Below are 26,023 nucleotides of genomic sequence, written 5' to 3'. Positions count from 1 at the left end.
ACTGTTTGGTGACTAAGCACTTTTTTGCGGTCATTGGCATGTTAATATTGCTAATGGTTTCTTGAAATAAACGACACGGACAGTGACGTCACGCGTCATTGTGCGAAAGCAAATGCCATTAAATGTGGCAAAGCGAAAACTATGTGGAAGGAACAGTACAGAATTACAACAATATTTTGCACCAGAGGGAGCATTTTGAACACACGACCTACTCTACTGTTGGTTACAATTATTATCGTTAAAATTACGATAAAAGTCAAATTAGGTACATATTTACAACAACATATGTATAGTACATCAGATATATACAGAAATATCTCTTCGCAATTTCATATAGAACAAGTCCATTTGTTACACTGTGTAGCATTCACTTTCAATTTTTTTCGAGAGATTGCGACATACAAACATAAAAAAGTAAATTCTCAATTTTTCGAAGTTAGCTTCGAAATCGAAATATTTCAATTCGAATTTCAAAATTAAGTTTTTGTAATCATACATATAAATCTTAGAATGTGAGTTCTTAAAAAAGTAAAAATATGGATATCATCCACTCTTTCCGCTTATTTCAATGATTTTTCGGTCAAGCTGATATGATAGATGCTATAGGGGGTCAATGTAAGACCCTCAAAAAAACATTATATTAAAACAAAGACTCTAGAAATTCCTTTTTTCTTATGACTTTAAAATTGTTTTGGTCCAATACCAAAATAGTTGATGTTTGAATCCTTAAAAACAATGTCTAGAATACTTAAGTTACTATTTATGTAAATAGATGGCAACCGTGTAGAAAATATTTTAAAAGCAGCAACTTTTCTAATGAATAACTCCCTCTGAAATCCATATTATATTTTAATTAAAAATAATAAACAGGTGGCAACACTATTTCTTTAACTTGAATTTCATTGCCCATGATACATATATCTCTTTTTATATTATTATTTTAAAAAAGTTGAAACATTGGCAATCTTCAAGATTTCTTCAAACATATTTTAATATGAACTAAAAATTAGTTTATTAAATTATCATGTATTATTAAATTATTTTTTTATTTTAATTTTAATTAATTTTAATTTTAATATTAATTTTATTTAATTTCAATATTAATTTAACTTTTTATTTTTATTTTTATTTATTTATTTTTATAATTTTATTTTGGAAAATTATTAAACATTATTTTTTATTACATTATTTTATTTTGTTTTTTATTTACTTATGTTTACATTACATTTACTTATGTTTATAATTATATTTAGTTTTACAATTCATTGACTCACCCTCTAATTGAAATAATTAAAAAAAAATAGTTACTGCTTGTCCACTAAAGTACTATAATCAGTGTTCACTCTCTACCATCTCTCCAACAAAATCACATTACAACAATGTTGTGCCAGAAATAGAAACACTCGTTACTCGTTTGGATAGCAGCTGATTGCAATTAATTTCAAATTTTCATTTGCATATACTGCTATGCTTGTGCACACAAAAATTAGCACTTAGCAGATACGATTTGTCACATTACATACCCGCTAGCATATCTACCGCAAACGCTCACCGTTGATTGCATGATGTGAGATGAAGTACTACCTATTTACATACATACATGTACATATTTATATGTATGTAGTTGGACTAATTGTTGGTGGAAAGGAAGTTAATGTTAAATTTCCCTTTCCGTGGGATGTACTAAAATAACTAATCTTTTCAAAGTTAAATGGATAGAAGTTCATTAGAATTTGAGAGAGTGCTTTCAAAAAGGTTTCCAACATTATCGCCGAAATGTATGCAATAATTGCTTATTGAAGAAATAGTATATCGTAAAATTTAAGCAAAGAGCGTAATACGTTCTCTAATTTTACGATATAATTGATGAAGATTTATAATTGTAGCATACTTGTATGCTGATTTTTTATCTTACTGGAAAAGTATTCCTTGTCAAAGGAATGCCTCCACCGATTATCTGTGAAATTCACTCGTTATATCCGTACATTGTAATTCCACTTCCTCAGTCTCATCTAAGCATCTGCGTGGTTCAGTTGTGTTTCTTTTAACGTGAACGATTTTATTGGGTATCGAATAAATATTTGTTGCGGTTGCGACAATAATTATTGCATTAAACATTCATACAATATATAGTATGAGTATACGCATCGCCGAAAAAGCAAAAAGGTATGATAAGTGTTTTAATTGTCCCATTACATATGCTAATACACAAAATTACTTTGCAGCTAATTGCTATACAGCTTCACAAGATGGCCGACATTTGTTGAATCTTAGTACCAAAAGCATCAAGAAGTTGTGAAAAATTTTGTTAGCGAAAAAGCAACGAGTAGCCAAACTTCAGACGCCATTTTTAGCGATGGAGCAAAAGGAATTGGAGAGTAGTTTTGAGTAATTTATATTTCAAGTAATATAAAGAGCAGGGTGAGTCAAATTACGATTTTATTTTATTTAAATCTTATTTATTTACTTTTTAATTGTATTATATTTTATGCAAGTTTATTATTATAAAACCAAAATGAATGAATGAATTAAATTGTAGTGAAAGGCTTATCTCAGGCGATTATTGAAAATTTTAAATACATTAAATATCAATAAATACTAAAACTAAATAAATAAGGTGAAAAGGTAATTTGGAGGAGATATCCGGTTTTTTAAGAATAAAGTAATAAATTTGCCTAAGTACGTTCGATTTATTTTTAAATTGAATTCGGCCCGATTAAATAATTTGGAACGTTGTTAGTTTTTGTTATTCACTTGAAATATTAATAATTCAGCAATTTCCAAAGAATTGAGTTTTTAATAGAGCTTATGGGAATAATTTGATATTTATTTAAGTATTTCCAAAAACAAATTAATTGAGTTCGATCTCTACGTAATTGTACTTCTATTGGAATTTTAAATCTATACTTTAAACATTTTGAAATTCTTTTTATATTTTATTGAATGATACAAATGGACAAAATGAAAAAGTGATCAAATTTACATTTACAAAATCTGACAGGTTCATTTACTTAAACGCTTAGGCGAATTTTTTGTTTTTTTTTTTTGTACCTTCGGTTAAGTGAAGTTTTATTTAATTTTTAAGATGTTTAGTTTTTAATATTTTTAAATTTTATTTTTTATTATTTTAATTTTTCAATTTTTTAAGTTTATTTTTATTTTAAATTTCTAGGTTTTTTTATTTTTAATTTTTAATTTTGTGATTTTATTTTTTATTTATATTTTGAAATTTTTTAATATTTATTTATTTTAATTTGTAATATTTTTTTCTTTTTGTTTTTCAATTACGGTCTAATATATTCTAGTCTAAAAAGGATAAATATCTAATTCTAAGCAATATCAACGGTTTTTGGTAATAATTTGACGGTATTAATATACTTACAAACTTATTTTTATATTTACTTTACTAAGTATTATACATACATATATATTTTATACTTTTTTATTATGTTTTAAATTTTTATATTCTTATTTCTAAACACATTTTGTATATTTCATTCCCAATCGTGAATAATTGCTTATTTCATCTTGTTTCAATTTGGCTACTCTGCTAAATATTCATATAGTTTTCTCAATAGCAACAAAATTCGCTTTATTTCTTTATAATAATTTAAATAACAACATAAAATCCTTATTTAAAAATAAATAAAAAAAAAAAAACAAAAATTTAATTCAGGGGACACCCGGGTTTGAACCGGGGACCTCTCGATCTGCAGTCGAATGCTCTACCACTGAGCTATATCCCCACATGTTATGAGTGCGTCACATGAGCAAAGCATTACGCATGCCGACAAACGTTCTATCAATAAGCATTCGCTTTTGTTTGTTTATACATAATTGTGTATCTATGTGTTTGTGCTTATTTGTTGTTTGTTCTACAAGCTTGTAATGCACAGTACAAATTAATTTTTATTTAGTACAAACAAAATCACTGATAAATTTGGCAATTTTAGTTGGGTTTTTTCAATCTTAAAATATTTATCAGCATTCGTACATATGTATGTATGTATGTGTGTATAAAATTATGTAGTTTTTGTAAAGAGAATACAAACATACATATCTGAAAACTTTTTAATAGTTTTGCTGATATATTTGGACATTGTTGTCATTCACTTTTAAAGAATGAAAGGTAGCGTGAACATTTTAGAATTTTGTTGATATTTGAATATACAACATAGTAATGAATATATGTAGACATATACAAACATGAATATGGTTCAAGTGGTTCATTTTAGATAATGTAATACATATTTACATACATATATGCATGTATATATTAAAAAAATTATATGCAAAATTTTTATTTTGAGTATCGGGAGTTTGGAGGTCATGTCTATCTTGCAACTATGAAATTTTTACTTACATATATATACTGTTCAAAAATGTTTTCAGCTTATAAATGTTATCATTTGAATATCATTTTTCTATTTCATCAATAAATTTATGAATTCATTAGTTGATTGGCAAGAATATGCTCTATATCTAGCCACATGTACTGTAATTTTATTGTTACAGCCGAGCAACAAAAATATTCAAATAATTTTGAGAAACACTGTCAGTTAGTATTTCTTGGCAGATCTACTAAATCTGGGCGGTAGTAGAGGGTAGAGTATGGTATATTAGGTTTAAAACTTTTCAAGGTAAAAAAGATCTTTTGCTGTCATGATTAACCCAAGTAATAAAAATGTTTACTATAGAAGTGCAGTGAACAGAATATAATTCTTTTCGTTTGACAAAATCTTGTTTTCGATGGAAATATATTTCCTAGTGTCGAACCAATCCATTTTCCCATTAATATTAGGTGTACAACTTTGCTTCCGCCGTTTTTTTTTTGTAAATTTAAGGCTTTTTTTCACTTTGGTCAGCATCCTAAGCATTCGATGAACCGCATCCGCACTTTTCTTGGAATTAAAAAAGAAAAGCAAAATTTCCCGCAAATGTCGATAATTCGGCTCAAAAAGTGACATTTTCAGTTGAGAAAAAGTTTGGGATGCAAACAGATCTCTACAAAATTTTGTTGTGTTAATGTTGACACAAATGTCCAAGATCGATATAAAAAAAATCGATTTAATCGACCAGTGATTGACCCTAGAGACATCTATTGGAAGAAAGCGGAAGCAAAGTTGTAGACCTAATAATTGTACCCGTTATTAGTTAATTGAAAAGGGTGATTGAAGTAAGGCTATTCATAAAAGGTACGAAATGTGTAAAAATAGGAACAGGTCAGACAGTCAGTCTTTATAAAATTGTTTTTGGTCAAAAATTCACGAACAAGTAATACGTCTAATCTTAGAGACTGCTTCAAACAAAGCAAGCAACGACTACAGCTGTACAATTTTATCATACTTCAGGGGCATGTACATATGTCAACATAATACAAAAATTACAATTGGACACTCTAGACCCCTGATTAACTTTTACAATTCCCGTTATTTTTATTTAAAGTGGAACTTCTCTAAATCGAAACACCATAATCCACAAAAGAACTTCGAGTTAAAAGAGAGTTATAAATTAGTTTGTTTTTTGTTCGCCTCCTTACGATATAGAGAGGCTCTTTTAAAATTCTGCCTCGATAGTAAAATTTTAAATTATGTATTATGACCTTCGATTAATATAAGGAAATTTGTATGAAATTTTACTTCTATTGCCTATTCAAGAGTTCGAGTTAAAGAAGTTTGAGTTATGGAAGGAAATTTGTATGAGTTTATGAGAGAGTTATGTAGTTCGAGTTATGGAGATTTTCGATTTATGGAAGTTCCACTGTATTTACGTTTTTTGTCTCTTCTGTGATTTTCAAGACTTATATGTATATAGTAGTTAAAGTTCCAAGTTGTAAGGCATTTACTGAACTATATTACCTGTGTAAGTAATAATAAGTCTGATTTGATTTATTTACCATTTGAATCTCAAGAACGGCAATGCGACTCACTGTAAAAATAATTATGAAAAACGTTTCATATTTTTTCTTGCTCACAAATGCATGACAACGTTTTTAAATAGTTTTGATTGCTATAAATCATTTTAAAGTTTCACTTCTGGGAATGAAAAAGAAGTGCCGTTTTTAATATAACTTCACCCACCTAGCCTTGAAGCGGACATTTTTAAGGGTTTACATATGTACATACATATTTGTACTATATTGACATGCATCTGCATACTTATGTTTGCATAAAGTTTTTCACTATGGTAATTCAAATGTGTTGCACCACAATGCTTATTACCCTACCAAGAATGCCACGTATATGAGGCGCATTTTTGAGGCCATTATATAAAACTTTTCCATATGGAGAGGAATTGTGTAAAAAATGCATTGCTATGAAAATTTAAGGAAGTTTTAACCACTAGGTGAGGTTACACAAGCGCTGGCAATTCAGGCACTTACGGCCGATAAGCTGGAGGTTCGCCGAGTAAACCATTTTTTGCATGGGTTCATACTTATAGTGGTTTATATGTATGTGCGTGAGTTATCACATGTGGAAATAAGCGTTATCACCGTCAATATTTTGCATGCCGTGCAACTACATACCCTCTAAAGGATCAACAACGCCAACCGGATATGCCTGATACTATTTCGCACTTAATTCACAAGCCTCTTGTGTGAGCCTGTCAAGTTGCTTGTTTGCAAGCGCAAGCTGCTGCTACTATATAAACACATGCGTTTGCATACATATTTACCGTTTCGCATATCTTTATTCAACTCGCTGCGGCAGTAAGGCCAATAAGTAAATCCATAGAGTTACACACATGGGGCTTGACTACGAAAAAGACAAAAAAAAAATTAACAAAACGAGCATGTGAAAAAGTGATTGCGCATGAGAAATATGGAAATTTGTTATTTAACCTGGAAACGGCAAGCAAGGATAGAGCAAAGCAACAAAAGTGGAAAAAATCGGCTAGCAACAGCATCAACAGTTGCAGCAGCAATCAGTGCTATGGCGGCAGAAAAAAAGCACACGAATAATAAGAAAGTAGAAAAGAGTAAAACAACAAAACCAACAACCTCAGCGCAAACGATACATTAGTAATATCCGTCGTATTGGCAACATCCATGCAGACTTTCCGCCTCAATTGCTGTCATCCGCTGTGCCATCTTCCATTCATCTTTCGCCCAGTCATGCGTTTACCCTTGAGAATTTCACCGGCTTTTCTTCGCATTCTTTTTTTTCGCCTTGCTTTGCCTCCACTGTGCTTTTTCAACTCATACTTCAACTTTTTATTGTTGTTATTGTTGTTGTGCTGTGTTTCGTTGCGCAAGGTGTGCATAACGTTACTCATTGACAATAGGTGGTAATGATGTTGCTGATGTTGGTAATATTCATAGTTGTTGCCACTTTTATGTATGTACTTGTTTTTTGTTTATATTTCCTTTTAACTGTCATGCATCATTGAGTAAGTTGTTTGTTTGAGTGAGCGTGTGAGTTAGTAGTGTGACTAGCGCGTGCCTTTTTCCAACAACAACAACATTGTCGCACACATTTGTCTAAATTTGCTTTTATTTGGTCTTATAAGCGTGTTCTCTTTGTAAGCGTAATAAGTATTTTAGGTAGATTTTTGGTCGAGTGGTTTGTATGCCTTGGAGATGGTATTTGTGGTTAGGCAACTTGTGGCATCCGAAACACTAGTGATATGGGCAGATTTAGGTTTCATACTTCTGAAGGGATTCTTCAGGCTACTAAATTAAGCCAGTGTCGAGCAAACTAACCGTAAATAAGTCGAAAATAAATGATTTTCAATCAATACATCAAATGATATGTTAAGTTAGATCAAGGGGTAGATCTTCGCAACTGCAGATAGTCTCACTTAGACAGCACTTTGTGATACTCAAATCTTCTGGATCTCCAAGACCCTTATGATTTGGCAAAGCGGCTGGACTCTATTATAAAGTTCTTAAGTCGGCAAATGTCGATTGCATTCACTTCGCTAGGTTCGCCGAAGGTGCTATAACCTTAGTCTGGCGAATGCACGAGGAAGCAAGCGATTAGTTAGAAAATATTTTGCAATCCCATACCTATATACGTTTCTGAAATAGTTCGCTCTACAAGAAACCAAAACCTTCTCATTGAATTTTTTTAGTGAACGGTTTTCTCTTTTTCTGCTAGTATCGTAGATATATATTTTCGTCACCTCTCTATATGGACTGTTCCATACCATATGACTCAAGATAAGCTTAGATTCTAACTAAAATCTATAGTAAAATTCTAGACCTGGATTATCTGGAACTGATCGATAGTCTTAGTCGATTCTAACTTAAATCTGAAGTAAGATTCTAGACATGGATCATCTGGAATTGTTTCGACCAAACATGAGTTGGTTTTTTAGTCTTATCCTGGATGAGTTATACTCGAATACGACCCATTTCTTTGAAATAGCAATAACTGTTTGGCAAATAATGTCCAAGTTTGAGATATTTTTATACAAAACTGCTGAGAGAAGCTCATCTATCAGTAAAGAAGACTCTCTGGTCTAAATTTTGTCGTGGTACACCTTTCGATTATATCTTCCTGAATAGCAAACATGCAAACACAAGCCTTAACTCAATATGATGTTCACTATTTTGGAATCATGTTTATCCTTTAGATTAATTCTGTTGTATATTAAAAATTGTTTTATAGTAAAAATCCGAATGTCCGGTACTAAAGTGTGTGTGCTTTTTTTAATTAAAGCACGGCATGACTTGTAGATTCAAGTACTTTTGAGTCTTCAATTTTCAGATTTTGGTCGAAAATATACTAATTCCAAATTAGTTCGAAATAGATACAAGTCAAATATTTATTTCCAGAAACAATTACATCAAACTGCAAAATTGTCTTTTTTCAGGGTATTGGCCCAAACTAATTTTTCATAGCATTTGTCATGTAAGCTTGACCGAAAAGTTTTACATACCACTGAAGTAGGAGGAAAATGTAGATAATATTAATTTCTTGGATTAATAACTAAATAATAATAATAATATAATATTTTTTTAAAAGGTCTTTTTTCCAACTTCGAAGACAAATATTTCGATTTTGGATGCTAACTTCAAAAATCGGAAAATGCACTTTTTTACTTATGACTCAATCTTCCAGGTTTGTTTGGCCCAGACGTGTATTGTACAATATTATAAAATGGATTTATTTCACCTTCTCAGTCTTTGTACTGAAAAATATTGTAAAGCTCATAAGTAAGCTTTCTTACTGAACTAATTTTCTAAAATTCGTATTTTAGTCAGGAACTTGCTTTAATGAACTTAGATTTTCCGTACTACTTTGATGCCTCACCGCAGAGTGAGTTATGTTTTGTTATATACCTTGTTCGATATAATCAAGAATTGTGCAAATACGCCCGCACCTCCACCTACTGAGTTGCATCATGTATCGCATGCCACAACCAAAGAAACTCAGTCAATATGTTGGGAAAGTTACGCACACACGCAAACCTTAAGCATATATGCTTAAAATATATTTACCGAAACACCTGCACACATATGATGCAGCTATCTACTTATATATGTATGTGTGCATAGCTAAAGGTAAATTATGTTACGGTTTTGGTAACGCTTGTGGTTTAAAATATTGCTCTTGGCCATGTGAAGCAGATGCCGTTGCCGGCTACTGGTTACACTACCACACTGACTGGTTCGGTCTCACTACCTTGCTGGAGGCGTTGGTATGTAATATTATTGCATACTGTGGGTATTTCAAGTTGTGGCAGTGTTTGTTTACCAACACAAACACACACATACACACTTACATATGTATGTGCTTATGTGTTTATGTGTATGTAGCGTAAATTCCTTTACGCTTAATTGGCATTGGCAAGAATTCCAGGCAGCACTATAGCAAAAACAGCAGCAACAACTACAACAACAATAATAACAACAACTACAACAAAACACGACAATAGTAGGTCAGCCGTTTCAACGCAACCAAGAAGACTTTTGAACTTGGACTGATTTCTCATTAGTCAACCAAATGGCCAACCTCAAGCCAGCCCACTGCAACGCAAGTTTTTCGATATGTGGTTTGTCCTAGTCTTTGTGGCTCTCGGTAAATTTCCTGACTCGACGGCGAGACACGTTGTTTCGGTCTGCTGCTTGACTTGGCTTGGCACACATATGCACCAGCTCGCTTCTTCTTCTTCTTCGCTTCACTTGTGCCTCATTGACTTTTACATTTTCATTTCATGTTCTTGTTTGTGTTACTTTGTTGTGGGTAATTTTTTCTTTCTTTATTTTCCAGTGTGTGTTGTTATTTTTATAAGCATTTAAGTTTTGTGTGTGCGTCACGTTACTCACACTTAGTCTCTGTGGAAAAATGTCTTTAAATTGCTGAAATTGAAAGTTATGTTTTGTAATATACTCGCATATGCTGGAAATTTAGTTCGTTTCTTCTATAGAATATGGATTGCTTTTAGTATTTCTAGCTACTATTAACTTTAGTCATTTTTATACTCTCGAAACATTTTGCACAGAGAGTATAATAATTTTGTTCTCATAACGATTGTTTGTATAAACTAAAACTAACCGAGTGAGATATAGAGGTCTATATGTATTTACATATGAACCCCAGAACCTATGGATATTTTTTTCCGAAAATATAGAAAAATCTCTGATATATTTTATAAAAATTCAGAGGTAATGTTTTTCTTCAAATAATTGGACTCTTTGTCAAAAATGGGTAGAATTTGGTAATTACTTCTCATAGCTCCCATATACTAACTTATAGTATTAGTTTTTCTCTAAATTTCATCCTGTGAGCTATCTTAGTATGTGGTATATATTGGGAAGAGATATCTGAGTACAATTAAATACACGTATAATTTTAATAATAAAATTTAGCTTAGTGGCGAAAATGTTCAAAGTTCGGTCTAAAAATTACCCTAGCCACCATATCTATACTACTATTATAAAGAGAAAAGATGTGTATGTATGTTTGTAATGAATAAACTCAAAATCTACTGAGTCGATTTCAAAAATCTTTCAACATTGGAAAGCTACATTCACAGTATTCATTTATTGCCTTATGGAAATAGTTCTCAGGTGAGGGTATCAAGAAGACTCCTTGATGGAGAATCTTAATCTGAAACTAAAAATCGTTTTGTCAAGTCATTCTCTTCGCAACGCTGTGTTTAAAAATTTATTTTTTTAAATTATTGTTTAAACCCGTGCGAAGCCGGAGACCGCTCCGCAGTACTATATATAACTGTCTTCATAAAATTAAATAAGTATAATGAGATAGTACATTTTTCCAAACTTAGCCCTTCCTTACTTGTGTCCATTTTATTTTGTTAAAAGTAGTGTTTTGACCCCATTCATACAACTATATTTAATTGATATATCTTTTCAAAAACACAAGTTGTTATATTCTTATATAGGTTTGACATAACGATCAGTAACGATCTGATATATCTCCACATCCTTTCACAGATTTCAAAACATAAGATTAAGTGATCAAATTAATTATTACGTACAAATTTCATGCTATTTGTCCCAGATGGCCTCACTTAATTTCAATTCTCAATTAAAATTCACTTCTTCGCCGATAATATTTTTAAAGACAATATATAAAATTGCAATATGCCACATCTGTTGCAAGCAATCTTAAATACTTCTTACTTAATTACTCACGTACACTATTGAAAAAAATTGTTTCTAATACAGATTAATGGTATATCCATACTTACACATAGCAGATCCTTATGGCACATATGCGCAAAACATATAAAATATACATTTCTTTAAAGTCATACGTTCTTCAGCTGCTCCGTTGTCTGAATGCTTAATTTATATTTTTCTTACACTTGCAAGTACATATTGTAGTAGTGTGTACCGTCTATATTTCTACACACTGCTACATATGCAAGAGTAGTCAGTATCGGTATACACTTTTTAGCATTACTTACATTGGTTTAGTTTGTAATTTAGACAACTTATTTGCTCTATTTGGCCTTTTTGTGGCTTCTATGGCTGTTATGCTTTTCGAGTTGCTTCTAAAGCCATGTATTGAAAAATATGTATAATTTTCTTCACTTAGCGGGCTATTTTAGATCTTCTTTTTATTATTTTCGGCAATGTTGCAATTGAATTATATATAGATGATAAGCTATAGAGTTAAATACTATTTGTATACGAAAATAATCAAGGTGACAGGACAAATTGAATTAGGAATACCTTCATGTCAATTCGTTAATTTGGTACAGAAAATCAAGCGAAGCATGAAATTAAACCGTAAAGACCTGCTTCAAGTCTGTATACAACACGATATAAAATATCTCAGCAAATACTTAATTTTTGCGCCAAATTAGATATGTAATTGTGTAATTCCATTGAGATTGGACCACAGACACGCCTTCTTCCTATACGATACATTTTTAAATTTTATCAGAGTCTTTCACTTTACAATAATTATGCATTATGAAAGCATCTGTGAAATAATTATAAAAAGAATATGAGGACCTCAGTGCCTCTGAGTGACTTTGTAACGAAAATTTAGCGTATTATTTGTGTATTAAAGTAATTAAGAAATATTAATGGTGATAATGTGGTCTGGTTTAAAAATAAATAAAATTGGTTAAGTATTCCCCCTGTCCCTCATATACCCAATCTAATCAGGATCCTCCTGTTGATTCTTTATTTTATCAATTAGGAATATGACAGTAGGTAGAAACAAGTAAGGAAAGGCTAAGTTCGGGTGCAACCGAACATTTTATACTCTCGCAATTTATTGAAGAAATTTATCCAATACATATATGCGGAATAAAGCTCACCGTATTTTTGAAAAACCTATAATTAGGTATATGGGAGCTAGGAGAAGATACTTTTGAAAAACCTACAATGAGGTATATGGAAATGTTATGACCCGATTTTAATAATTTTTGGAACAGAGACACACTATTAGAAGAAAACAATTTCCTCTGAATTAAATTGAGATATCTGAGAGATTTACCCATATCTTCGGTTAAAATTTATCCTTAGGCGCTGAGTTCAACATGTTCGATATCTGGGGCCTTGAAAAGTTATGGTCCGTTTTCGACAATTTTTTCACAAGTGAAGCCAGAGATGATATGCACTAATTGTGTAAAGTTTTATTCCGTTATCTTCATTGGTTCCTTATGTTTACATTATAAAGTGAAGGAATCAGATGGAATTCAAATTAAGTTATAAGGAAAGTAGTAGTGGTTGTGAATCGATTTCGCCCATTTTTTGTGCGTGTTATCTGTGTGTCAATAAAATATTATATACCGAATTTCATTCGAATCGGTCGAGTAGTTCCTGAGATATGGTTTTTGACCCATAAGTGGGCGATGCCACGCCCATTTTGTAAAACAATCTGAGTACAGCTCTCTTCAGCTATTTCTTCTGCAAAATTTAGTGTTTCTGACGTTTTTCGTTAGTTAGTTAACCCAATTTTAGTAATTTTCAACCTAATCTTTGTATGGGAGGTGGGCGTGGTTATTATCCGATTTCAACTATTTTCATGGTGTGGTGGGGTATGTAAGAGAACCGACTGCAGAAAGTTTGGTTTATATAGCTTTATTAGTTTGCGAATTAAATACAAATAACCGATTTGTGGGCGGGGCCACGCCCACTTCCCCAAAAAAATTACATCCAAATATGCCCCTTCATAGTGCGATCCTTCATACCAAATTTTATTTCCATAGCTTTGTTTATGGCTTAGTTATGACACTTTATGTGTTTTTGGTTTTCGCCATTTTGTGGGCGTGGCAATGGTCCGATTCTACCCATTTTCGAACTTGATCTTCTTATGGTGCCAAGGAATATTTGTGCCAAGTTTCGTCAAGATATCTTAATTTTTACTCAAGTTACAGCTTGCACAGACGGACAGACGGACAGACGGACGGACGGACAGACATCCGGATTTCAAATCTACTCGTCACCCTGATCACTTTGGTATATATGACTCTATATCTAACTCTTTTAGTTTTAGGTGTTATAAACAACCGTTATGTGAACAAAACTATAATACTCTCTTTAGCGACTTTTGTTGCGAGAGTATAAAAATTAATAAATGAAATGTTATATCAACACCCATTTTGTTGTTTGGCTGCGATTTTCCGCTTAACTGTAATTGAAATCTGCGAGCTTCAGATACGGGTAAGTATTACGAGGTTAGGATTTGTTATTTTACAAAAGTAAAAATATGGCATTATTACACAATGTTTTGCCTTTAAGTCACGAAAATTTGAAAAATAAAAAAACTTGTAATTTCCAAAAGCTGTTTGTGTTTACCCAGTTCCGAAAAAGATCCTTGGATATTCCTCTAAAATCAATCGGATAAAAAAAAGTAGTTTTATAAATAGATAATCCTTTGTAATTTTAGTTTTAAATTTGAATTAATTTTTTTTTTAATTCACAAAATGACGGCCTCAGGAATTTTTTATCTAAATTTTCTGGAAAAAATCTAACTGTTGATTTGTTTTAAAAAATCGGAATTTTGGAAAAAACTATCGTCAGGCCTGAGTTTATTATGTATTCTAAAAGCTGTATACATTTCAATAAAATTTACTGAGCGGTTTTTTAATTTTCAGTTGTCACCACATCAAAAAACATAGTTTTGAGAAGAACGCATTCAAAATTTCACCCGAGCGTTTTGGAGTGCTCTAGCGCTCTTTGTTATTTGTCAAATAACTCGGAAAAGTAATTAACTGATCAACTTCAAGTTTTCAGAGAATATTTTTAAGATATTGCACTTAACTAAAAAGCAAAAAAAAAAATTAATTTAAAAATCCTGACTACCCCTAACCCTTTAATGGGAAATGTTCTATTTAGAAACCTCGCTTTCTTTGACTCAGTAAGCTCTTTTCAGACCTAACGGGTGATTTTTTTGAGGTTAGGATTTTCATGCATTAGTATTTGACAGATCACGTGGGATTTCAGACATGGTGTCAAAGAGAAAGATGCTCAGTATGCTTTGACATTTCATCATGAATAGACTTACTAACGAGCAACGCTTGCAAATCATTGAATTTTATTACCAAAATCAGTGTTCGGTTCGAAATGTGTTTATCGACAAATTTTGTTCAGCGATGAGGCTCATTTCTGGTTGAATGGCTACGTAAATAAGCAAAATTGCCGCATTTGGGGTGAAGAGCAACCAGAAGCCGTTCAAGAACTGCCCATGCATCCCGAAAAATGCACTGTTTGGTGTGGTTTGTACGCTGGTGGAATCATTGGACCGTATTTTTTCAAAGATGCTGTTGGACGCAACGTTACGGTGAATGGCGATCGCTATCGTTCGATGCTAACAAACTTTTTGTTGCCAAAAATGGAAGAACTGAACTTGGTTGACATGTGGTTTCAACAAGATGGCGCTACATGCCACACAGCTCGCGATTCTATGGCCATTTTGAGGGAAAACTTCGGAGAACAATTCATCTCAAGAAATGGACCCGTAAGTTGGCCACCAAGATCATGCGATTTAACGCCTTTAGACTATTTTTTGTGGGGCTACGTCAAGTCTAAAGTCTACAGAAATAAGCCAGCAACTATTCCAGCTTTGGAAGACAACATTTCCGAAGAAATTCGGGCTATTCCGGCCGAAATGCTCGAAAAAGTTGCCCAAAATTGGACTTTCCGAATGGACCACCTAAGACGCAGCCGCGGTCAACATTTAAATGAAATTATCTTCAAAAAGTAAATGTCATGAACCAATCTAACGTTTCAAATAAAGAACCGATGAGATTTTGCAAATTTTATGCGTTTTTTTTTTTAAAAAGTTATCAAGCTCTTAAAAAATCACCCTTTATAATGTTCATTGTTTCACTTTCGACTATAAACTCGTATTTGCTTTTTATAAAGAGTTCGATGAGAATCTGAATTATAAATTATAATTTTTATAGTTTCGTTTCTGTATATACTCTTGTTCTCAGATTTGTTAGAGCTGGTGAATATTAATATTAACCCAAGATTGAAGCAACATAGAGCTAATTATTTTATCTTCAAATATTTATTTTCTAGTTTCTCTTGAAAAGCTTTATTTTAAAGAATTTAAATATGAATTTCCAAACATGTTCAACTTCATATATTTTTTCTACAAACCAAACTAGTCAACCAACCTATCCTACAAATACCATATAATTTTCCAATCGAATAATCGTTATCGCATTTCGTTCAATATTTACTCTGCCTCTCTTTTTATTTGCAATGTTCACATATTGCTTAAATTCTTGCCCACTGCCGCATTTTGGCATTTTGGCCAACGTCTACCATACATGTCCATTGTGGATTTGTTGATGGCCGTATTTTAAGTTTTATGCGCTTGTTATCAATTCCGTGCGCCGCATGACTAACGATTTCAACCTGTCACGCCATTGCACGTTTCTCTCTACGACTACTAAGCACAACAGTTTGTCCCCGCACTTCCGCTTCTCTTGATTGTCGCACTTCTGTTTGATTTCGGTCCTATTTGTCCGTGCCATTTGCGTTGCCGCATTTTTGTTTTGCACTTTGTGTCATTTCATGTTTCCCCACTTTCAGTTCATTTTTTGTTTTGATCCACTTTTAGTTATTTCATCCGTTGCAAATGTGACAAAACTGTTTTAGGCCTCCACGTTCACGTCCACGTACGTTGGACCAAAATACCAAAATCCAAATTGCCAAATAACAAATGGTCATGTAATTTAATTTGCGACATGACTTTTTGACATTAGTGAAATAACAACAAACAAACAAAAATAATACAAAAACAAAATCGGCAAAACAAAATACAAAATACAAACAATGCATTACGAGCATTCAACAAATGAACCATCCAGCCACACCAACTCTACCAGATTACAACGGCTCATACAGTGCGCTCACCGCAGTTTAATTTGAAACGATTTGAAACTTTCGCTTAAAATTAAGTGTTGAGGGTGGTGCAGGGTTGTATTTTATGCATAGAACTATAGGTAAATATATATGTGCTTTTACATTGAATACACAGCAACACTTAATAAAGTTAGCAAAAAAAATTAACAAAACATTTAAAAAAAACTTGCAATCTACCAGCGAAAGTAAAAGTCCATTGTATATAACTTTTTTTTACATTTTTTTACTTGCGAAAAAAAACAACAACGCAATGAAACCCAAACTCCCCAGCCGCACTTGTAAACGCCCTGTAATGACCTCACACTGAACTCCCCACTGAGTTTTGTGGCAGCGCGGTCAAGCGTTTCAGCTGTCAGCTGTCAGCGCGGCAGGGTTGCCTTTAGAATGACGGCCACCCGGCCTGAGTTTATGGTATAACATAATTTTGTGGTCACCATGTTATTGTGCAGCAGACAATAGTAGCTTGAAAGTGGGCGGTGTGGTGGATGGTGGTTGAGACGGTCAAAGGTGATGCAGCACTCTCAGTCGGAAATCACAGTAACCACAAATCTTAATTGTTTTACTTCCCGTTGTCACTTAAATTGTCCATTGAGTCATGAAATAATTTATTACTTCAGTGAATTGACGTTTCTTCGTATATACACTCGCTCCTTTGTATGTTGGTATATATAGCTATGTACTCGTAAGTTTAGTTGTATATAAACTTTTCTGTCTTCTGTCGTGTTTTAGTGATTATTTGGTTTTAGTATTTAACTGTATTTAAATACTTTTACAAGTAAATTTATCGAAACATTTTGTAATGTTTAGACAATAACAAGTAAAAGTTGTTGCTTAACAAGTGACATGAGCTTAGCAGTGTTATTGTTGTTGTAGTAATTACTTGTAATCACCTTAGTTGAATTAGGGTGAATTGTTTGAGGGAAATTTTAGGGGATCTTATTCTAAAAGAAACTTCGAGATACTAATGAGCGCCTCGCTCGTAGTATTTACTTGTTTCAGCCGGTTGGAAGAACGTTTTCGAATTTAATTCTTTAGAAATAAGAGTTCAGAATGTTGATTAGACTACCATCATGAAACACGGGCACTTTCGGGGCGATAATATCCTTTCTCAAAGGTCTCTAGTATTTCTAGTCTTCAATTATATTGTTCAACAGAAATAAAAATATAGAGTATTGTCTACAATATATAAATATCCAAGAACTTATGTCAACTCTTTAATAAAGAAAATAAGTTGTAACTTCAACTATTACTCCTCTATGCATTGACATTTCTAGTATTACACTTCGCTCCAATCGCTAAAAGATCTAATCATTAAAGGTAAATTCTGTCAAATAAGTACCTTCGCAAAAATGAGAATTTCCGGGTACAGAATGTATCTTTAGCTACTAAGGGTTGGCATCATCTATTTTTCTGAAATATATTTTATAAATTATTCGACCAATTATATCATAACTACAGCAAATGGGAAAAATCACTTTTCTTAGCGCTTGATAACTTATTGATCCAAACCTTCCTCTATCCCACATATAAGCTACATTTATCAATAAAAATTATAGAGTGAAACTGTTTCGTTTCATATATATAATCATGTAGTATCGATTAAGAATGAACCGGATCCTTATATTGGAGGGCAATGAAATTGTATACTGAAAGTTAATCAAAGTAATAGTAATTGACTCCTCATTAAATCATCTGTCTTTAGGGGTAGTCCGTGTATTAATTAATACTTACAGGTCATTAAGAATGGGCCAAATCCGTTTTTTTGTTTTTTACTTGTTTTGGGAGAGTTTCTCATAGTCCAATATTAATTTTTCTTCACTTGCAAGATTCGTTCGTTAAAACGAATAATATATTAGTTTGGCAAATATCTGCCTTCAGCTTTTTTGTTCTCTATTCTATGCTTTATAAAAAGTATTACAGTGATCGGATTTAGTTCAAATATGCGCCGTTTTGTTCGATAATCTGTTTCCCCCCTCCTTATTTGCGAAGAACTCGGACAGCCGCTTTTCACAAGCCTTTTTTGAGTTCAACTTTACACCACCAAGGGCGTTCGCCATGGACAGCAACCGGTGATAATCACTTGGCGCTATGTCCGGGCTATATTGTAGCTCCCGTAGCTTCTGACGATGTGTTTGGTCTGGCGTTGCCCGGTGGAACACTACACCACTCCTGTTGGCCAATTCTGGATGCTTCTGGTCGATCGCCTGCTTCAAGCGGTCCAGTTGTTCACAGTAGATGGTCATATGGGAGGAGCTCATAGTGGATGATTCACTTCCAACCTCACCAAACATACAGCAAAACTTTCCTGGCCGTCAATTCCGGCTTGGCCACTGTTTGGGACGATTCACCGACCTTCGACTACGACCGTTTTCGCTTGATATTGAGGTATGTGAATAATTTCTCGTCGCCAGTCACCTTCCGCTTCAAAAATGGGTCGAGTTCGTTCCGTTTCAGCAGCATATTGCAGGCGTTGATTCGGTTTTGCGTCAAATCACTCGGCACCCAAACATCAAGCGTTTTTATGTATCCAGGCTTATATAGATGGTTTGAAATGGTTTGGTGACTAACTTCCATCTTCTGGGCGATACCACGAGATGCCACATGCCGGTCGATGTTTTCCATGATTTGATCGGTGGTCGTCGTCCCAGGTCGTTCGCCGACTGGCTTATCCATGATGTCGTTTTCACCCGCTCTGAATCGTCGAAGCCATTCCTCCGCGGAAGACAAAAGCCTAACGAAAAGACAAGAGCCAAAGCAACCATGGTAGCCAGGAGCAAAGAAACCGAACTTATTAATTCCGCGAATATTTTTCTTCTTCGCTTTTTGTAGTGCTTCCAATATTGCTCAGTTGGTCGCCTAACCGCACTCACTACCAGTTGCCATTTTCTTTCGATCAAATTCTACGCTTTATAGTTTCTTAACTTTTTCACCAGTCTCGGTGCTTGCTGATGATAGTTATGGTCTAAATCGTTGCATCGTTGTTATTTTTTATTTCACTGCTTTTAGGAAACATAAAACATCAGTTTTTCGCAACGTTTTCATTTTCCGCCATTTTACGACTAGTTTGGGAATTGAAATAAAAGAAAAATGGAATTCTTAAAGACACTGCCTGACGTTGAGAATGTCATTAAAATGGCTACTGGTCCGCGCAAAATAATTTGCAGTAAAATGCACCAAAAACAAAACCAAAGTCGTAAAATTGAAGTCAGTGAGAGCAACATCGATAATGCGCTCGTATGTACACGCTCATTACAGAAGCGTGTAGTCTAGTAAAACGATTGGCACATTACAGCTGCGTTGGTTTTACGATAAAATGAAATTGCAAGACAATGAAGCGCAGTTTGCAACGCGTGTGTACTTATTGCTTGTGCTTAAAGCGATGTCTGTATCATGTAAAAGTAAACAGTGTTGAGTAAGTAACTTTAAAGAAATAACTGGTGTATATTATATGACTATATAACTTTATTGATGTAAAAGCAATACTTTTACGCTTCACATAAACTCTTTGTTACTTTCATCTAGTAATCAATTAAATATAATGAGAAATGGAGTATTTACACTATATATTGTAACTTTTGGATTACTACCATATCCCCAACTTATGTATTAGTGATTTGTAAATCGTTTCCATTACCCACCACGTAAAAAACATAATTTTGTACCATGGCATTATCGCGGGGGTTTACGAGGACGATTCTATAAATACTTACAAGCACAAGAGAAGTTTATTATTGTACTCTCAAGTAGACTGTTCTATCGGACGGAAAAATGATGGTCACTGTTTTCGGTGAATCACTACGAATTATAATTACCGATCCGCTGTAGTAAGGACGTATTAGTCGAACAAGTAGAACTGCTACCTCATCCACCAATTCTTGACACAACATGAAAGCGTAACTCCCCAATCCGAAATTTGGGGTGAATGGGATAGTTATCGCGGAACTCCAGAACATGTTTTTTCTAGAGGGGTTAAAGAAGATGACGCATCGCTGCGTTAAACATATTCAGCAAAAAAGAGGTTAGGTTAAAGATCTGATACAATGGATGGATCTTTGACAGCTAAAACTCCCAGTCCTCATCGCTCTCACTCTTAAATATACAAATTACAAATTTGTTGAGCCGGGTATTATATAAACGGCCAATTCATCTGTTTCAGCCTCAGTCTGCCAAAAGCTGGACGGTGAAGGAGAAATTATCTAGATGTTTCAATCTCGTCTTCCACCATGCAACATCTGCAACTTGTATCTTGAAGGATGTTTAGCTTCATGGCGTATAAGTCCATTGCACAGTGTCCAGTAAGGACTCCTACTATTGTGACGAGTAGAACCTTGCTAAGAGCAAGTAGTTCAGTGGACCTCCTGTGATCCAAGCTAAGCCAAAAGGATCTCCCAGTCACGCAGATGCTGGTCATTAAACACCGGCTGCTGAGCTCATCCACAGATCCAGTTCCTGAACACAGTGGGGCACCAGCTCGTGTCCAACCTGATGAGATTCCAATTAAAGCTCCTTTACATGCGAGCTTATCAAATCTGCAATTCCCTGAGATTTCGCTATGACCCGGCACCCAACCGAGTCTCATACTAAAGTAGTCTGATACTGTGGATAGTGAAGTCAGACACCTCTCGACCTTCTTTGAGCGTGCAGGTAGCGAGCTCAAGATCAGTATTACCGCTCTGCTATAAGCCTAAAGTTTTTATTGAGGACGAACTCTATACAGAAGACTTCTTCATGTTACGTTGAGTGACATTGTCGTTGTAGTCCGTAGTGCTCCACAAATGCTAATGACAGAGAGAGTAGGGAAATTTGAAATTTATCAAACATTTCGTATTCTGTGTCTAAAATAAAAAAACTTTTTTCTTGATAAATTATTAAGAAGTAAAATGCTATGGGGGATCTGGGATGGAAAAGCGAATATATAGCCTCTGCCATCCGATTATCAATCAAGTTAGGGAGGTTAACGAGGCTCTGACGACCGACTGAGTAAAGGCGGTATAACCTTATCATCTATATAGAGTAAATAGGGTTGTAAACCCAAACCAAATACTTTGCATCAGGTCTGGGAGGCTTCAGTCGATATCTCGACATCAGAATCGGATAGATAGGCTAATAACCGCTCACTCGTAAACCACACTTATCTACGAAACCACAATGAAGAAGGTTCAGTTACTGTGAAATTGAAGTTGAATTATTAAGAATTATTAACTATTTTGCAAAAAAAAATATTGAAGTGCGTGTGAAAAAGTACGTTTATGTTTACATTTTTTCTTTCCCACAAACTGTGCGTACCGAACGAAGCTTTTTATTTTACCAAAATTGTGACAATACCAAAAAATATATTTTTTGACAAAAATTTAATTTAAAAAAATTTAAAAAATATTTTATAAATTTGTCGAGTGCACAAATAGCGCTAATAGTCTCCTTAAGATGGGAAATAAATCAATTATTTTTAGACATTTTTAATTTTTCATTTGTATGTTAAGTATTTATCGAACTGCCCTGGTAAGTCCAAATAGATATTTATTAAACAAGCCAAATGTTATTTGAAATCACAATGAAAAACATTTCCCATGAACACTTTTGTTATCTCTCAGAAATATGTTTGTAAGTGAAACTATAGAAATCACTCTGCTTGCTTGATGTCCCATAAGTGGTGTTACGGAACTATTTGCTCAATCATTTTGAGTAAATAAACCTTATGGGTGTATTAATTACAAATCTATATGAACTTACATACATCTGCATGTCTATGTGGTTGTCTCTGCTACCTCCACAAAAATTGCTAAATTTTTCATTTTTATTGAGCATTCCAACGAGCACTTTAGAGAAACTTAAAAGCACGCACACGCACACAAACGCATATGTATAAATGTGCAGCTGCTGGAGTGATTCCACCGGGACATGTGTAACACTTATCTAGCGTCGTAAGTAAGCGCGTGCATAAGCTTTGTTGTCGCTTTGTTCGTATTCTCTGTGGATAAAGTCATTTGTTTTGTCAACAAAACGCTCGCCATCAGCACCACACACACACACCTTTGTTCCCAATTTTAGTGCGACGCCGAAGGTCGCCATATGAACGTAGCGAGGCGCGCAGACTTATTGGTGGTCAGACCAACACCGTCAAGGCTGTTGGTGTCGCCTATTGTGTGTGTACATAAAACAGTGCCGGCCTGCGGCAGCAATATAGTGGAATGGGTTTCATTCTACATCTCGCACAAAATCGCTACGCTGACCAGCACTCAAACTCCAGCAACTGTGTTTGTGTGTGTGTGTGTGTGACATAAAGTGATATTCCATTGAATTGTCAATGTGAGGGGTCAAACATACATTCTTATACATACATATATACATATGAATACATATATGTGCCGTTCGTACATTACCGTTTTAGTCACATAAATGGTATTTCAATCTAATGCTTTTAGCGCACCATACATACTAACATATCCATATGTAACTCAGTTAAGTACCGTTCTGTGTAACTGTAAGTTAGTGCGAACAACTGCAACTGCTTCACACCTTATTGCCAACTGATTTATGGGATATTTCGTACATGAAGTGCGCTTAGGTTACGAGTTGAATTGAGTTTGTGTTCCAAACTCGTAAAACTTATTTAATATTTCAGGTGCAAGTTGATGCCGACACACTACATCAATGGCAAAACTGACAGCTTAGCTACTTTGCTTGCGAGTGTGTGTGGCATTTGTTGGCGCCAAGCTGCCTCCGTCTCACATGTCTTACTTTTTTGGTATTTTATTACATTTTTATTTTGATTTTGATCCGACATTGGCTTACGCGACTATTTCACGCTATTTGGGATTCTCTTTTAAGCTTTTTATTGCTGCAAACTCGTTACTACAAGCGTGAACTTATCATGAACTACTTGTAAGTTCCAGTTTGCCTTTGCATCCTCTTCGCGCACCATCACTACTTTATTCATTCAGGCGTAACTGCTGAGGCGTAAATAGAAATATATTTCGCCTTTAACAAATGATCCATACCCGAAGAACACGTGTTTAACTTTAAGTAGAAAGCAAAAGGTCCGTCCAAAATGGTCTTGCTACATACGGTGCTTTAACAGTTACAGTTATGTATTAATGTCTGTTTGTATGTGCAGTCTTTGAGTTAGTAGACACTTGCAGCATGAAAATGTGCTAATGAAAATTCATGTCCATGCTCTTTGTTTATGACACGCTTACAATCGCCTACGTTTATGTATGCCAAACAAAACAATATCATAAATACCAGAAATATGTATATATACATATATACAGTTAGTTAAGGAAATGCGTGCTGCCTTTGTTTTTGAATTGTTTGTAGTCTCAACTACAATAATATGAATATTTGTAGGTTATCTTGCAAACATAACCTCTAAAATACACCTCAAGCCAAACAAGAAGCCAGCACATACACTCATACATACATAAACAATTTCTCTATACATATATTTCCATATTAAACTTAAACACACATACTTAAAGAAAACGTAAAAATAAAGAATAACAAGTAAGGAAAGGTTAAGTTCGGGTGCAACCGAACATTTTATACTCTCGCAATTTATTGATGTAATTTTATAAAGATAACACAAGTCGACCCATATATTCTGATTAAAGTTCAATAGAATAACGAAAATCATCATAAATAGTATATGGGGACTGAGGTAATTCCTGAACCGTTTTCACCACCAATATATAATATATCGAAGACTATACGCCCACTTAATTTTATATTATCTATAATTTGGTATATGGGATCTGGGGGAAGTTATGACCCGATTTTAACCACTTTTGGTACGTAGACAAAATGAGATAAGAAAAAATTCCGAGGGAATGAATTACATTAAAATATCTAAGAGATTTGCCTATATTTTCGGTGAAAAATTATTCTTAGAAACCGAGTTCTTCATGTTCGATATCAGTGGCCTTGAAAAATCATGTTCCGAGTTCGACAATTTTTCCACAAGTTATGTCACAGCTCAAATACAGTATTTGTGTAAAGTTTTATTCCGATATCTTCATTGGTTCATAATGTATGTATATATTATAAGTGAACGAATCCGAAGAATTCAAAATTGAGTAATATAGGAAGTAGGCGTGGTTGTGAACCAATTTAGCCTATATTCCACCCGTGTCATCAGGGTGTCAAGAAAGTGTTATATACCGAATTTCATTGAAATCGATCGAGTAGTTCTTGAGATATGGTTTTTGACCCATAAGTAGGCGACACCACGCCCATTTTCCATTTTGTAAAAAAATCTGAGTGCAGCTTCCATCTACCATTTCTTATGTGAAATTTAGTGTTTCTAACAATTTTCGTTATTGAGTTAACCCAATTCTAGTAGTTTTCAACCTAACCTTTGTATGGGAGGTGGGCATGGTTATTATCCGATTTCTTTCATTTTTGGACTGTATAAGGAAATGACTAAAAGAAACGATTGCAGAAAGTTTGTTTTATATAGTTTTTTTGGTTTGCAAGATATATACATAAAACCTACTTGGGGGTGGGTTTACGCCCACTTTTCAAAAAAATTACATCCAAATGTGCCCCTCCCTAATGCGATCCTATGTTCCAAATTTTGTTTTCATATCTTTATTTATGGCTTAGTTATGACACTGCATATGTTTTCGGTTCCCGCCATTTTGTGGGCGTGGCAGAGGACCGATTTTGCCCATTTGCGAAAGCAACCTCCTCCGGGTGCCAAGGAATATGTGTTCCAAGTTTCATTAAGATATCTTAATTTTTACTCAAGTTATCGCTTGCACGGACAGACGGACAGACGGACGGACACACAACCGGATTTCAAATCCACTCGTCATACTGATCATTTATATATATATAACCCCATATCTAACTCTTTTATTTCTTAGTGACACAAACAACCGTTATGTGAACAAAACTATAATACTCTCTTTAGCAACATTTGTTTCGAGAGTATAAAATAATTATATAACAAGGCACAAAGGCATTGGCGCAAGCTGTGCTCTGCTACAACAAGTCAGCAGTAAATATAGTTCAGTGGCCGTAAAAGCAATCAAATACGCGGCAGGCGCTTTTGTACGCATTACATATATACATACATATACCTTTGTATATATACATAAATATAAACGGTGGCCCGGTCCTTTTCAGCCACACTTGACTTACCTCAAAAGCGTACGCTTGGCTGCTTCATAGTTAAACTGTATGCGTTATGCGGTTACTAGTAAAAACCTTAAATAG

General features: G+C 34.0%; 1 protein-coding gene and 1 non-coding gene across 3 annotated transcripts in view; one reads left to right on the top strand and one right to left on the bottom strand.

The window, feature by feature from the left end:
• The window catches only part of LOC105217288 (glutamate receptor ionotropic, NMDA 2B), a 162,403-nt gene that overhangs the window by 90,652 nt on the left and 45,728 nt on the right, over positions 1–26,023 (top strand). The window contains exon 1 of one of the 2 annotated variants that reach the window (XM_011192222.3): positions 1,712–2,421. The exons of the other annotated variant lie outside the window; for it this stretch is intronic. The gene's annotated coding sequence lies outside the window, so the exon portion shown is untranslated. Of the gene's footprint in view, positions 1–1,711; positions 2,422–26,023 lie in introns of those variants that run through there. 2 annotated transcript variants of the gene reach the window in all.
• Trnac-gca (transfer RNA cysteine (anticodon GCA)) lies at positions 3,675–3,746 on the bottom strand. Its single transcript has one exon. It is a non-coding gene; the product is annotated as a tRNA-Cys (tRNA).

This window comes from Zeugodacus cucurbitae, chromosome 5 (genome assembly GCF_028554725.1).
Source record: "Zeugodacus cucurbitae isolate PBARC_wt_2022May chromosome 5, idZeuCucr1.2, whole genome shotgun sequence".
NCBI lineage: Eukaryota > Metazoa > Arthropoda > Insecta > Diptera > Tephritidae > Zeugodacus > Zeugodacus cucurbitae.
The sequence above is the reverse complement of the archived record's forward strand: the minus strand, read 5'-3'. Positions and strand labels throughout refer to the sequence as shown.